Genomic DNA, 16,484 nt, shown 5'->3' on the forward strand with positions numbered 1-16,484 from the left:
TAGCAGAGGATGGTTTCGATCCATCGACCTCTGGGTTATCGGCCCAGCACGCTTCCGCTGCGCCACTCTGCTTCCTGCTCAAAATGCTGTGGTTATGCAGATCAGGAGCCTTCAGAGGAGTGGCATGGGATCGCTGGAGCTATTCTGGCAGGGCTCTCACCTCATTTGCCTAAGAATGTCACAAGGCATGCTGGGTGCAGAAAATCTTCGCCTTCCCCTCTCACAGTCAGTCATAGGGGAAAGTCAAGGCCCTCTCAGTCACTAGCCATGTCACGCCTTTGTCAAGACAGAAGCACCCCCACCCGCTCCTTCTCTGTGATCCTGCGCTACCATGCTCAGGTTTTGGCCTTACCTGGGAGCCAGAGGTGCACCCGTTGAGGGCTTGCCCGGTATGAGCGTTTGGGAGCGTTCGGGACGTGAGTGGACTTAGGACTGGAAGTTCTGTCCATTTGAAGCAGCCAACCTTCTTGCTGCAGACAGGGGCTGTTCCCTTGGGTTTCTTTCACCTTGCTCTCGGATAAATTTGGTTGTATGCTGCAGTTGCCTGCGATGACTACAAGGTGGCGCTGCTTTCAGGTAAGAGCACAAATATGCAGAAAATGTTGGGGACTTTTGCCACATTTATCGGTGGTGGGTCTCGCACATTTTTTCCAGGGGAGAGATATTGACCTGAAACACTTTTTACTGCAGAGATGCTGCAGTTCTAAAGGCTGGTCGGGCAGAAGGGCTTAGCCGTTTCATTGCCTGCCCCCCTGCAGCCCATTTATTACCAGCAGTTGTGAGTGGTGACTGCTGTTTGTAAAATATAAAAATTTCAGGACATAGAAAGTCGCAGACGGGGCTTTTGGGATGCCTACCTATGTCTTTGTTTATTATTTATCTAATAGCTGAGTGATCTGGTCAAGATATTTCTCTTTTTTTTAACATATTGCGTTAGAATAGCTACAGCTTGCTTAATGTATAAATATTAGCACTGCGTTGGCCAGGAATCGATCCCGGGTCAACTGCTTGGAAGGCAGCTATGCTCACCACTATACCACCAACGCTCCGTGGCGTATGTTTTTTTTAAACTCTAGACATCACAACCCTGAGTTCAATGACTATATTGCACCAGTATCAGAGGTATTTGTGGTTTACAGACCAACATGAAAATCAGGAAAAAAGTTCTTGCAACTGCTAAGGAACTGGAGATTGAAACCAATGCAAAAGCTGCGCAGAAAAGGAGAAAGGGAAAGCAGCAGTTCAAATCATTGAAATAAGCATATATTGGCAGCAAGGGAAAAACAGCAGGGTAGAGAAAGAAAACAGCTCCACGAAATTCACAGGAGATTGATAATAGCAGGACAAAAAAAGGGAATAATAACGTTCCAAGCAGGCTCAGAAAGAAGTGCGAGGGTCCCATCTTTCGTTAATGGTCATAACTGTGCATCATTTCCTTTGAAGTGTAGGGTTGATTCTCTGACCATCTGTCTCCCTGACTTTGAGCAGAGACCGATAGTTGAGCAGTCTCTTCCCACAAAAAGCTGGCACAAGCCTGCTGTTTTCCGCTCTGGCAGCGTGGAAACGAGAGAGTGGTCCTCACAAGAAAAAAAATCAATCCATGCTAGCAGAGGATGGTTTCGATCCATCGACCTCTGGGTTATGGGCCCAGCACGCTTCCGCTGCGCCACTCTGCTTCCTGCTCAAAATGCTGTGGTTATGCAGATCAGGAGCCTTCAGAGGAGTGGCATGGGATCGCTGGAGCTATTCTGGCAGGGCTCTCACCTCATTTGCCTAAGAATGTCACAAGGCATGCTGGGTGCAGAAAATCTTCGCCTTCCCCTCTCACAGTCAGTCATAGGGGAAAGTCAAGGCCCTCTCAGTCACTAGCCATGTCACGCCTTTGTCAAGACAGAAGCAACCCCACCCGCTCCTTCTCTGTGATCCTGCGCTACCATGCTCAGGTTTTGGCCTTACCTGGGAGCCAGAGGTGCACCCGGTGAGGGCTTGCCCGGTATGAGCGTTTGGGAGCGTTCTGGAGGTTAGTGGACTTAGGACTGGAAGTTCTGTCCATTCGAAGCAGCCAACCTTCCTCCTGCAGACAGGGGCTGTTCCCTTGGGTTTCTTTCACCTTGCTCTCGGCTAAATTTGGTTGTATGCTGCAGTTGCCTGCGATGACTACAAGGTGGCGCTGCTTTCAGGTAAGAGCACAAATATGCAGAAAATGTTGGGGACTTTTGCCACATTTATCGGTGGTGGGTCTCGCACATTTTTTCCAGGGGAGAGATATTGACCTGAAACACTCTTTACTGCAGAGATGCTGCAGTTCTAAAGGCTGGTCGGGCAGAAGGGCTTAGCCGTTTCATTGCCTGCCCCCCTGCAGCCCATTTATTACCAGCAGTTGTGAGTGGTGACTGCTGTTTGTAAAATATAAAAATTTCAGGACATAGAAAGTCGCAGACGGGGCTTTTAGGATGCCTGCCTATGTCTTTGTTTATTATTTATCTAATAGCTGAGTGATCTGGTCAAGATATTTCTCTTTTTTTTAACATATTGCGTTAGAATAGCTACAGCTTGCTTAATATATAAATATTAGCACTGCGTTGGCCAGGAATCGAACCCGGGTCAACTGCTTGGAAGGCAGCTATGCTCACCACTATACCACCAACGCTCCGTGGCATATGTTTTTTTTTAACTCTAGACATCACAACCCTGAGTTCAATTACTATATTGCACCAGTATCAGAGGTATTTTTGGTTTACAGACCAACATGAAAATCAGGAAAAAAGTTCTTGCAACTGCTAAGGAACTGGAGATTGAAACCAATGCAAAAGCTGCGCAGAAAAGGAGAAAGGGAAAGCAGCAGTTCAAATCATTGAAATAAGCATATATTGGCAGCAAGGGAAAAACAGCAGGGTAGAGAAAGAAAACAGCTCCACGAAATTCACAGGAGATTGATAATAGCAGGACAAAAAAAGGGAATAATAACGTTCCAAGCAGGCTCAGAAAGAAGTGCGAGGGTCCCATCTTTCGTTAATGGTCATAACTGTGCATCATTTCCTTTGAAGTGTAGGGTTGATTCTCTGACCATCTGTCTCCCTGACTTTGAGCAGAGACCGATAGTTGAGCAGTCTCTTCCCACAAAAAGCTGGCACAAGCCTGCTGTTTTCCGCTCTGGCAGCGTGGAAACGAGAGAGTGGTCCTCACAAGAAAAAAAATCAATCCATGCTAACAGAGGATGGTTTCGATCCATCGACCTCTGGGTTATGGGCCCAGCACGCTTCCGCTGCGCCACTCTGCTTCCTGCTCAAAATGCTGTGGTTATGCAGATCAGGAGCCTTCAGAGGAGTGGCATGGGATCGCTGGAGCTATTCTGGCAGGGCTCTCACCTCATTTGCCTAAGAATGTCACAAGGCATGCTGGGTGCAGAAAATCTTCGCCTTCCCCTCTCACAGTCAGTCATAGGGGAAAGTCAAGGCCCTCTCAGTCACTAGCCATGTCACGCCTTTGTCAAGACAGAAGCACCCCCACCCGCTCCTTCTCTGTGATCCTGCGCTACCATGCTCAGGTTTTGGCCTTACCTGGGAGCCAGAGGTGCACCCGGTGAGGGCTTGCCCGGTATGAGCGTTTGGGAGCGTTCTGGAGGTTAGTGGACTTAGGACTGGAAGTTCTGTCCATTCGAAGCAGCCAACCTTCCTGCTGCAGACAGGGGCTGTTCCCTTGGGTTTCTTTCACCTTGCTCTCGGCTAAATTTGGTTGTATGCTGCAGTTGCCTCCGATGACTACAAGGTGGCGCTGCTTTCAGGTAAGAGCACAAATATGCAGAAAATGTTGGGGACTTTTGCCACATTTATCGGTGGTGGGTCTCGCACATTTTTTCCAGGGGAGAGATATTGACCTGAAACACTTTTTACTGCAGAGATGCTGCAGTTCTAAAGGCTGGTCGGGCAGAAGGGCTTAGCCGTTTCATTGCCTGCCCCCCTGCAGCCCATTTATTACCAGCAGTTGTGAGTGGTGACTGCTGTTTGTAAAATATAAAAATTTCAGGACATAGAAAGTCTGAGACGGGGCTTTTGGGATGCCTGCCTATGTCTTTGTTTATTATTTATCTAATAGCTGAGTAATCTGGTCAAGATATTTCTCTTTTTTTTAACATATTGCGTTAAAATAGCTACAGCTTGCTTAATGTATAAATATTAGCACTGCGTTGGCCGGGAATCGAACCCGGGTCAACTGTTTGGAAGGCAGCTATGCTCACCACTATACCACCAACGCTCCATGGCATATGTTTTTTTTAAACTCTAGACATCACAACCCTGAGTTCAATGACTATATTGCACCAGTATCAGAGGTATTTTTGGTTTACAGACCAACATGAAAATCAGGAAAAAAGTTCTTGCAACTGCTAAGGAACTGGAGATTGAAACCAATGCAAAAGCTGCGCAGAAAAGGAGAAAGGGAAAGCAGCAGTTCAAATCATTGAAATAAGCATATATTGGCAGCAAGGGAAAAACAGCAGGGTAGAGAAAGAAAACAGCTCCACGAAATTCACAGGAGATTGATAATAGCAGGACAAAAAAAGGGAATAATAATGTTCCAAGCAGCCTCAGAAAGAAGTGCGAGGGTCCCATCTTTCGTTAATGGTCATAACTGTGCATCATTTCCTTTGAAGTGTAGGGTTGATTCTCTGACCATCTGTCTCCCTGACTTTGAGCAGAGACCGATAGTTGAGCAGTCTCTTCCCACAAAAAGCTGGCACAAGCCTGCTGTTTTCCACTCTGGCAGCGTGGAAACGAGAGAGTGGTCCTCACAAGAAAAAAAATTAATCCATGCTAGCAGAGGATGGTTTCGATCCATCGACCTCTGGGTTATGGGCCCAGCACGCTTCCGCTGCGCCACTCTGCTTCCTGCTCAAAATGCTGTGGTTATGCAGATCAGGAGCCTTCAGAGGAGTGGCATGGGATCGCTGGAGCTATTCTGGCAGGGCTCTCACCTCATTTGCCTAAGAATGTCACAAGGCATGCTGGGTGCAGAAAATCTTCGCCTTCCCCTCTCACAGTCAGTCATAGGGGAAAGTCAAGGCCCTCTCAGTCACTAGCCATGTCACGCCTTTGTCAAGACAGAAGCACCCCCACCCGCTCCTTCTCTGTGATCCTGCGCTACCATGCTCAGGTTTTGGCCTTACCTGGGAGCCAGAGGTGCACCCGGTGAGGGCGAGTGTTTGGGAGCGTTCGGGACGTGAGTGGACTTAGGACTGGAAGTTCTGTCCATTCGAAGCAGCCAACCTTCCTGTTGCAGACAGAGGCTGTTCCCTTGGGTTTCTTTCACCTTGCTCTCGGATAAATTTGGTTGTATGCTGCAGTTGCCTGCGATGACTACAAGGTGGCGCTGCTTTCAGGTAAGAGCACAAATATGCAGAAAATGTTGGGGACTTTTGCCACATTTATCGGTGGTGGGTCTCGCACATTTTTTCCAGGGGAGAGATATTGACCTGAAACACTTTTTACTGCAGAGATGCTGCAGTTCTAAAGGCTGGTCGGGCAGAAGGGCTTAGCCGTTTCATTGCCTGCCCCCCTGCAGCCCATTTATTACCAGCAGTTGTGAGTGGTGACTGCTGTTTGGAAAATATAAAAATTTCAGGATATAGAAAGTCGCAGACGGGGCTTTTGGGATGCCTGCCTATGTCTTTGTTTATTATTTATCTAATAGCTGAGTAATCTTGTCAAGATATTTCTCTTTTTTTTAACATATTGCGTTAGAATAGCTACAGCTTGCTTAATGTATAAATATTAGCACTGCGTTGGCCAGGAATCGAACCCAGGTCAACTGCTTGGAAGGCAGCTATGCTCACCACTATACCACCAACGCTCCGTGGCATATGTTTTTTTTAAACTCTAGACATCACAACCCTGAGTTCAATGACTATATTGCACCAGTATCAGAGGTATTTTTGGTTTACAGACCAACATGAAAATCAGGAAAAAAGTTCTTGCAACTGCTAAGGAACTGGAGATTGAAACCAATGCAAAAGCTGCGCAGAAAAGGAGAAAGGGAAAGCAGCAGTTCAAATCATTGAAATAAGCATATATTGGCAGCAAGGGAAAAACAGCAGGGTAGAGAAAGAAAACAGCTCCACGAAATTCACAGGAGATTGATAATAGCAGGACAAAAAAAGGGAATAATAACGTTCCAAGCAGGCTCAGAAAGAAGTGCGAGGGTCCCATCTTTCGTTAATGGTCATAACTGTGCATCATTTCCTTTGAAGTGTAGGGTTGATTCTCTGACCATCTGTCTCCCTGACTTTGAGCAGAGACCGATAGTTGAGCAGTCTCTTCCCACAAAAAGCTGGCACAAGCCTGCTGTTTTCCGCTCTGGCAGCGTGGAAACGAGAGAGTGGTCCTCACAAGAAAAAAAATCAATCCATGCTAGCAGAGGATGGTTTCGATCCATCGACCTCTGGGATATGGGCCCAGCACGCTTCCGCTGCGCCACTCTGCTTCCTGCTCAAAATGCTGTGGTTATGCAGATCAGGAGCCTTCAGAGGAGTGGCATGGGATCGCTGGAGCTATTCTGGCAGGGCTCTCACCTCATTTGCCTAAGAATGTCACAAGGCATGCTGGGTGCAGAAAATCTTCGCCTTCCCCTCTCACAGTCAGTCATAGGGGAAAGTCAAGGCCCTCTCAGTCACTAGCCATGTCACGCCTTTGTCAAGACAGAAGCACCCCCACCCGCTCCTTCTCTGTGATCCTGCGCTACCATGCTCAGGTTTTGGCCTTACCTGGGAGCCAGAGGTGCACCCGGTGAGGGCGAGTGTTTGGGAGCGTTCGGGACGTGAGTGGACTTAGGACTGGAAGTTCTGTCCATTCGAAGCAGCCAACCTTCCTGTTGCAGACAGAGGCTGTTCCCTTGGGTTTCTTTCACCTTGCTCTCGGATAAATTTGGTTGTATGCTGCAGTTGCCTGCGATGACTACAAGGTGGCGCTGCTTTCAGGTAAGAGCACAAATATGCAGAAAATGTTGGGGACTTTTGCCACATTTATCGGTGGTGGGTCTCGCACATTTTTTCCAGGGGAGAGATATTGACCTGAAACACTTTTTACTGCAGAGATGCTGCAGTTCTAAAGGCTGGTCGGGCAGAAGGGCTTAGCCGTTTCATTGCCTGCCCCCCTGCAGCCCATTTATTACCAGCAGTTGTGAGTGGTGACTGCTGTTTGGAAAATATAAAAATTTCAGGATATAGAAAGTCGCAGACGGGGCTTTTGGGATGCCTGCCTATGTCTTTGTTTATTATTTATCTAATAGCTGAGTAATCTGGTCAAGATATTTCTCTTTTTTTAACATATTGCGTTAGAATAGCTACAGCTTGCTTAATGTATAAATATTAGCACTGCGTTGGCCAAGAGTCGAACCCGGGTCAACTGCTTGGAAGGCAGCTATGCTCACCACTATACCACCAACGCTCCGTGGCATATGTTTTTTTTAAACTCTAGACATCACAACCCTGAGTTCAATGACTATATTGCACCAGTATCAGAGGTATTTTTGGTTTACAGACCAACATGAAAATCAGGAAAAAAGTTCTTGCAACTGCTAAGGAACTGGAGATTGAAACCAATGCAAAAGCTGCGCAGAAAAGGAGAAAGGGAAAGCAGCAGTTCAAATCATTGAAATAAGCATATATTGGCAGCAAGGGAAAAACAGCAGGGTAGAGAAAGAAAACAGCTCCACGAAATTCACAGGAGATTGATAATAGCAGGACAAAAAAAGGGAATAATAACGTTCCAAGCAGGCTCAGAAAGAAGTGCGAGGGTCCCATCTTTCGTTAATGGTCATAACTGTGCATCATTTCCTTTGAAGTGTAGGGTTGATTCTCTGACCATCTGTCTCCCTGACTTTGAGCAGAGACCGATAGTTGAGCAGTCTCTTCCCACAAAAAGCTGGCACAAGCCTGCTGTTTTCCGCTCTGGCAGCGTGGAAACGAGAGAGTGGTCCTCACAAGAAAAAAAATCAATCCATGCTAGCAGAGGATGGTTTCGATCCATCGACCTCTGGGTTATCGGCCCAGCACACTTCCGCTGCGCCACTCTGCTTCCTGCTCAAAATGCTGTGGTTATGCAGATCAGGAGCCTTCAGAGGAGTGGCATGGGATCGCTGGAGCTATTCTGGCAGGGCTCTCACCTCATTTGCCTAAGAATGTCACAAGGCATGCTGGGTGCAGAAAATCTTCGCCTTCCCCTCTCACAGTCAGTCATAGGGGAAAGTCAAGGCCCTCTCAGTCACTAGCCATGTCACGCCTTTGTCAAGACAGAAGCACCCCCACCCGCTCCTTCTCTGTGATCCTGCGCTACCATGCTCAGGTTTTGGCCTTACCTGGGAGCCAGAGGTGCACCCGTTGAGAACTTGCCCGGTATGAGCGTTTGGGAGCGTTCGGGACGTGAGTGGACTTAGGACTGGAAGTTCTGTCCATTTGAAGCAGCCAACCTTCCTGCTGCAGACAGGGGCTGTTCCCTTGGGTTTCTTTCACCTTGCTCTCGGATAAATTTGGTTGTATGCTGCAGTTGCCTGCGATGACTACAAGGTGGCGCTGCTTTCAGGTAAGAGCAAATATGCAGAAAATGTTGGGGACTTTTGCCACATTTATCGGTGGTGGGTCTCGCACATTTTTTCCAGGGGAGAGATATTGACCTGAAACACTTTTTACTGCAGAGATGCTGCAGTTCTAAAGGCTGGTCGGGCAGAAGGGCTTAGCCGTTTCATTGCCTGCCCCCCTGCAGCCCATTTATTACCAGCAGTTGTGAGTGGTGACTGCTGTTTGTAAAATATAAAAATTTCAGGACATAGAAAGTCGCAGACGGGGCTTTTGGGATGCCTACCTATGTCTTTGTTTATTATTTATCTAATAGCTGAGTAATCTGGTCAAGATATTTCTCTTTTTTTTAACATATTGCGTTAGAATAGCTACAGCTTGCTTAATGTATAAATATTAGCACTGCGTTGGCCAGGAATCGATCCCGGGTCAACTGCTTGGAAGGCAGCTATGCTCACCACTATACCACCAACGCTCCGTGGCGTATGTTTTTTTTAAACTCTAGACATCACAACCCTGAGTTCAATGACTATATTGCACCAGTATCAGAGGTATTTTTGGTTTACAGACCAACATGAAAATCAGGAAAAAAGTTCTTGCAACTGCTAAGGAACTGGAGATTGAAACCAATGCAAAAGCTGCGCAGAAAAGGAGAAAGGGAAAGCAGCAGTTCAAATCATTGAAATAAGCATATATTGGCAGCAAGGGAAAAACAGCAGGGTAGAGAAAGAAAACAGCTCCACGAAATTCACAGGAGATTGATAATAGCAGGACAAAAAAAGGGAATAATAACGTTCCAAGCAGGCTCAGAAAGAAGTGCGAGGGTCCCATCTTTCGTTAATGGTCATAACTGTGCATCATTTCCTTTGAAGTGTAGGGTTGATTCTCTGACCATCTGTCTCCCTGACTTTGAGCAGAGACCGATAGTTGAGCAGTCTCTTCCCACAAAAAGCTGGCACAAGCCTGCTGTTTTCCGCTCTGGCAGCGTGGAAACGAGAGAGTGGTCCTCACAAGAAAAAAAATCAATCCATGCTAGCAGAGGATGGTTTCGATCCATCGACCTCTGGGTTATGGGCCCAGCACGCTTCCGCTGCGCCACTCTGCTTCCTGCTCAAAATGCTGTGGTTATGCAGATCAGGAGCCTTCAGAGGAGTGGCATGGGATCGCTGGAGCTATTCTGGCAGGGCTCTCACCTCATTTGCCTAAGAATGTCACAAGGCATGCTGGGTGCAGAAAATCTTCGCCTTCCCCTCTCAAAGACAGTCATAGGGGAAAGTCAAGGCCCTCTCAGTCACTAGCCATGTCACGCCTTTGTCAAGACAGAAGCAACCCCACCCGCTCCTTCTCTGTGATCCTGCGCTACCATGCTCAGGTTTTGGCCTTACCTGGGAGCCAGAGGTGCACCCGGTGAGGGCTTGCCCGGTATGAGCGTTTGGGAGCGTTCTGGAGGTTAGTGGACTTAGGACTGGAAGTTCTGTCCATTCGAAGCAGCCAACCTTCCTCCTGCAGACAGGGGCTGTTCCCTTGGGTTTCTTTCACCTTGCTCTCGGCTGAATTTGGTTGTATGCTGCAGTTGCCTGCGATGACTACAAGGTGGCGCTGCTTTCAGGTAAGAGCACAAATATGCAGAAAATGTTGGGGACTTTTGCCACATTTATCGGTGGTGGGTCTCGCACATTTTTTCCAGGGGAGAGATATTGACCTGAAACACTCTTTACTGCAGAGATGCTGCAGTTCTAAAGGCTGGTCGGGCAGAAGGGCTTAGCCGTTTCATTGCCTGCCCCCCTGCAGCCCATTTATTACCAGCAGTTGTGAGTGGTGACTGCTGTTTGTAAAATATAAAAATTTCAGGACATAGAAAGTCGCAGACGGGGCTTTTAGGATGCCTGCCTATGTCTTTGTTTATTATTTATCTAATAGCTGAGTGATCTGGTCAAGATATTTCTCTTTTTTTTAACATATTGCGTTAGAATAGCTACAGCTTGCTTAATGTATAAATATTAGCACTGCGTTGGCCAGGAATCGAACCCGGGTCAACTGCTTGGAAGGCAGCTATGCTCACCACTATACCACCAACGCTCCGTGGCATATGTTTTTTTTTAACTCTAGACATCACAACCCTGAGTTCAATTACTATATTGCACCAGTATCAGAGGTATTTTTGGTTTACAGACCAACATGAAAATCAGGAAAAAAGTTCTTGCAACTGCTAAGGAACTGGAGATTGAAACCAATGCAAAAGCTGCGCAGAAAAGGAGAAAGGGAAAGCAGCAGTTCAAATCATTGAAATAAGCATATATTGGCAGCAAGGGAAAAACAGCAGGGTAGAGAAAGAAAACAGCTCCACGAAATTCACAGGAGATTGATAATAGCAGGACAAAAAAAGGGAATAATAACGTTCCAAGCAGGCTCAGAAAGAAGTGCGAGGGTCCCATCTTTCGTTAATGGTCATAACTGTGCATCATTTCCTTTGAAGTGTAGGGTTGATTCTCTGACCATCTGTCTCCCTGACTTTGAGCAGAGACCGATAGTTGAGCAGTCTCTTCCCACAAAAAGCTGGCACAAGCCTGCTGTTTTCCGCTCTGGCAGCGTGGAAACGAGAGAGTGGTCCTCACAAGAAAAAAAATCAATCCATGCTAACAGAGGATGGTTTCGATCCATCGACCTCTGGGTTATGGGCCCAGCATGCTTCCGCTGCGCCACTCTGCTTCCTGCTCAAAATGCTGTGGTTATGCAGATCAGGAGCCTTCAGAGGAGTGGCATGGGATCGCTGGAGCTATTCTGGCAGGGCTCTCACCTCATTTGCCTAAGAATGTCACAAGGCATGCTGGGTGCAGAAAATCTTCGCCTTCCCCTCTCACAGTCAGTCATAGGGGAAAGTCAAGGCCCTCTCAGTCACTAGCCATGTCACGCCTTTGTCAAGACAGAAGCACCCCCACCCGCTCCTTCTCTGTGATCCTGCGCTACCATGCTCAGGTTTTGGCCTTACCTGGGAGCCAGAGGTGCACCCGGTGAGGGCTTGCCCGGTATGAGCGTTTGGGAGCGTTCTGGAGGTTAGTGGACTTAGGACTGGAAGTTCTGTCCATTCGAAGCAGCCAACCTTCCTGCTGCAGACAGGGGCTGTTCCCTTGGGTTTCTTTCACCTTGCTCTCGGCTAAATTTGGTTGTATGCTGCAGTTGCCTGCGATGACTACAAGGTGGCGCTGCTTTCAGGTAAGAGCACAAATATGCAGAAAATGTTGGGGACTTTTGCCACATTTATCGGTGGTGGGTCTCGCACATTTTTTCCAGGGGAGAGATATTGACCTGAAACACTCTTTACTGCAGAGATGCTGCAGTTCTAAAGGCTGGTCGGGCAGAAGGGCTTAGCCGTTTCATTGCCTGCCCCCCTGCAGCCCATTTATTACCAGCAGTTGTGAGTGGTGACTGCTGTTTGTAAAATATAAAAATTTCAGGACATAGAAAGTCGCAGACGGGGCTTTTAGGATGCCTGCCTATGTCTTTGTTTATTATTTATCTAATAGCTGAGTGATCTGGTCAAGATATTTCTCTTTTTTTTAACATATTGCGTTAGAATAGCTACAGCTTGCTTAATGTATAAATATTAGCACTGCGTTGGCCAGGAATCGAACCCGGGTCAGCTGCTTGGAAGGCAGCTATGCTCACCACTATACCACCAACGCTCCTTGGCATATGTTTTTTTTTAACTCTAGACATCACAACCCTGAGTTCAATTACTATATTGCACCAGTATCAGAGGTATTTTTGGTTTACAGACCAACATGAAAATCAGGAAAAAAGTTCTTGCAACTGCTAAGGAACTGGAGATTGAAACCAATGCAAAAGCTGTGCAGAAAAGGAGAAAGGGAAAGCAGCAGTTCAAATCATTGAAATAAGCATATATTGGCAGCAAGGGAAAAACAGCAGGGTAGAGAAAGAAAACAGCTCCACGAAATTCACAGGAGATTGAAAATAGCAGGACAAATAAAGGGAATAATAACGTTCCAAGCAGGCTCAGAAAGAAGTGCGAGGGTCCCATCTTTCTTTAATGGTCATAACTGTGCATCATTTCCTTTGAAGTGTAGGGTTGATTCTCTGACCATCTGTCTCCCTGACTTTGAGCAGAGACCGATAGTTGAGCAGTCTCTTCCCACAAAAAGCTGGCACAAGCCTGCTGTTTTCCGCTCTGGCAGCGTGGAAACGAGAGAGTGGTCCTAACAAGAAAAAAATTCAATCCATGCTAGCAGAGGGTGGTTTTGATCCATCGACCTCTGGGTTATGGGCCCAGCACGCTTCCGCTGCGCCACTCTGCTTCCTGCTCAAAATGCTGTGGTTATGCAGATCAGGAGCCTTCAGAGGAGTGGCATGGGATTGCTGGAGCTATTCTGGCAGGCCTCTCACCTCATTTGCCTAAGAATGTCACAAGGCATGCTGGGTGCAGAAAATCTTCGCCTTCCCCTCTCACAGTCAGTCATAGGGGAAAGTCAAGGCCCTCTCAGTCACTAGCCATGTCACGCCTTTGTCAAGACAGAAGCACCCCCACCCGCTCCTTCTCTGTGATCCTGCGCTACCATGCTCAGGTTTTGGCCTTACCTGGGAGCCAGAGGTGCACCCGGTGAGGGCTTGCCCGGTATGAGCGTTTGGGAGCGTTCTGGAGGTTAGTGGACTTAGGACTGGAAGTTCTGTCCATTCGAAGCAGCCAACCTTCCTGCTGCAGACAGGCGCTGTTCCCTTGGGTTTCTTTCACCTTGCTCTCGGATAAATTTTCTATGTATGCTGCAGTTGCCTGCGATGACTACAAGGTGGCGCTGCTTTCAGGTAAGAGCACAAATATGCAGAAAATGTTGGGGACTTTTGCCACATTTATCGGTGGTGGGTCTCGCACATTTTTTCCAGGGGAGAGATATTGACCTGAAACACTTTTTACTGCAGAGATGCTGCAGTTCTAAAGGCTGGTCGGGCAGAAGGGCTTAGCCGTTTCATTGCCTGCCCCCCTGCAGCCCATTTATTACCAGCAGTTGTGAGTGGTGACTGCTGTTTGTAAAATATAAAAATTTCACGACATAGAAAGTCGCAGACGGGGCTTTTGGGATGCCTTCCTATGTCTTTGTTTATTATTTATCTAATAGCTGAGTAAACTGGTCAAGATATTTCTCTTTTTTTTAACATATTGCGTTAGAATAGCTACAGCTTGTTTAATGTGTAAATATTAGCACTGCGTTGGCCGGGAATCGAACCCGGGTCAACTGCTTGGAAGGCAGCTATGCTCACCACTATACCACCAACGCTCCGTGGCATGTGTTTTTTTTAAACTCTAGACATCACAACCCTGAGTTCAATGACTATATTGCACCAGTATCAGAGGTATTTTTGGTTTACAGACCAACATGAAAATCAGTAAAAAAGTTCTTGCAACTGCTAAGGAACTGGAGATTGAAACCAATGCAAAAGCTGCGCAGAAAAGGAGAAAGGGAAAGCAGCAGTTCAAATCATTGAAATAAGCATATATTGGCAGCAAGGGAAAAACAGCTGGGTAGAGAAAGAAAACAGCTCCACGAAATTCACAGGAGATTGATAATAGCAGGACAAAAAAAGGGAATAATAACGTTCCAAGCAGCCTCAGAAAGAAGTGCGAGGGTCCCATCTTTCGTTAATGGTCATAACTGTGCATCATTTCCTTTGAAGTGTAGGGTTGATTCTCTGACCATCTGTCTCCCTGACTTTGAGCAGAGACCGATAGTTGAGCAGTCTCTTCCCACAAAAAGCTGGCACAAGCCTGCTGTTTTCCGCTCTGGCAGCGTGGAAACGAGAGAGTGGTCCTCACAAGAAAAAAAATCAATCCATGCTAGCAGAGGATGGTTTCGATCCATCGACCTCTGGGTTATGGGCCCAGCACGCTTCCGCTGCGCCACTCTGCTACCTGCTCAAAATGCTGTGGTTATGCAGATCAGGAGCCTTCAGAGGAGTGGCATGGGATCGCTGGAGCTATTCTGGCAGGGCTCTCACCTCATTTGCCTTAGAATGTCACAAGGCATGCTGGGTGCAGAAAATCTTCGCCTTCCCCTCTCACAGTCAGTCATAGGGGAAAGTCAAGGCCCTCTCAGTCACTAGCCATGTCAAGCCTTTGTCAAGACAGAAGCACCCCACCCGCTCCTTCTCTGTGATCCTGCGCTACCATGCTCAGGTTTTGGCCTTACCTGGGAGCCAGAGGTGCACCCGGTGAGGGCGAGTGTTTGGGAGCGTTCGGGACGTGAGTGGACTTAGGACTGGAAGTTCTGTCCATTTGAAGCAGCCAACCTTTCTGTTGTAGACAGAGGCTGTTCCCTTGGGTTTCTTTCACCTTGCTCTCGGATAAATTTGGTTGTATGCTGCAGTTGCCTGCGATGACTACAAGGTGGCGCTGCTTTCAGGTAAGAGCACAAATATGCAGAAAATGTTGGGGACTTTTGCCACATTTATCGGTGGTGGGTCTCGCACATTTTTTCCAGGGGAGAGATATTGACCTGAAACACTTTTTACTGCAGAGATGCTGCAGTTCTAAAGGCTGGTCGGGCAGAAGGGCTTAGCCATTTCATTGCCTGCCCCCCTGCAGCCCATTTATTACCAGCAGTTGTGAGTGGTGACTGCTGTTTGTAAAATATAAAAATTTCAGGACATAGAAAGTCGCAGACGGGGCTTTTAGGATGCCTGCCTATGTCTTTGTTTATTATTTATCTAATAGCTGAGTGATCTGGTCAAGATATTTCTCTTTTTTTTAACATATTGGGTTAGAATAGCTACAGCTTGCTTAATGTATAAATATTAGCACTGCGTTGGCCAGGAATCGAACCCGGGTCAACTGCTTGGAAGGCAGCTATGCTCACCACTATACCACCAACGCTCCGTGGCATATGTTTTTTTTTAACTCTAGACATCACAACCCTGAGTTCAATTACTATATTGCACCAGTATCAGAGGTATTTTTGGTTTACAGACCAACATGAAAATCAGGAAAAAAGTTCTTGCAACTGCTAAGGAACTGGAGATTGAAACCAATGCAAAAGCTGCGCAGAAAAGGAGAAAGGGAAAGCAGCAGTTCAAATCATTGAAATAAGCATATATTGGCAGCAAGGGAAAAACAGCAGGGTAGAGAAAGAAAACAGCTCCACGAAATTCACAGGAGATTGATAATAGCAGGACAAAAAAAGGGAATAATAACGTTCCAAGCAGGCTCAGAAAGAAGTGCGAGGGTCCCATCTTTCTTTAATGGTCATAACTGTGCATCATTTCCTTTGAAGTGTAGGGTTGATTCTCTGACCATCTGTCTCCCTGACTTTGAGCAGAGACCGATAGTTGAGCAGTCTCTTCCCACAAAAAGCTGGCACAAGCCTGCTGTTTTCCGCTCTGGCAGCGTGGAAACGAGAGAGTGGTCCTCTCAAGAATAAAAATCAATCCATGCTAGCAGAGGATGGTTTCGATCCATCGACCTCTGGGTTATGGGCCCAGCACGCTTCCGCTGCGCCACTCTGCTTCCTGTTCAAAATGCTGTGGTTATGCAGATCAGGAGCCTTCAGAGGAGTGGCATGGGATCGCTGGAGCTATTCTGGCAGGACTCTCACCTCATTTGCCTAAGAATGTCACAAGGCATGCTGGGTGCAGAAAATCTTCGCCTTCCCCTCTCACAGTCAGTCATAGGGGAAAGTCAAGGCCCTCTCAGTCACTAGCCATGTCACGCCTTTGTCAAGACAGAAGCACCCCCACCCGCTCCTTCTCTGTGATCCTGCGCTACCATGCTCAGGTTTTGGCCTTACCTGGGAGCCAGAGGTGCACCCGGTGAGGGCGAGCGTTTGGGAGCGTTCGGGACGTGAGTGGACTTAGGACTGGAAGTTCTGTCCATTCGAAGCAGCCAACCTTCCTGCTGCAGACAGAGGCTGTTCCC

General features: G+C 47.3%; 2 non-coding genes across 2 annotated transcripts; both read right to left on the reverse strand.

Moving 5' to 3' along the window:
* On the reverse strand, positions 1 to 72 carry TRNAI-GAU (transfer RNA isoleucine (anticodon GAU)). Its single transcript has one exon. It is a non-coding gene; the product is annotated as a tRNA-Ile (tRNA).
* Positions 73 to 13,782: 13,710 nt separating this feature from the next.
* On the reverse strand, positions 13,783 to 13,854 carry TRNAG-UCC (transfer RNA glycine (anticodon UCC)). Its single transcript has one exon. It is a non-coding gene; the product is annotated as a tRNA-Gly (tRNA).
* Positions 13,855 to 16,484: the final 2,630 nt, after the last annotated feature.

The sequence above is a fragment of the Pleurodeles waltl genome, unplaced genomic scaffold (assembly GCF_031143425.1).
Source record: "Pleurodeles waltl isolate 20211129_DDA unplaced genomic scaffold, aPleWal1.hap1.20221129 scaffold_69, whole genome shotgun sequence".
NCBI lineage: Eukaryota > Metazoa > Chordata > Amphibia > Caudata > Salamandridae > Pleurodeles > Pleurodeles waltl.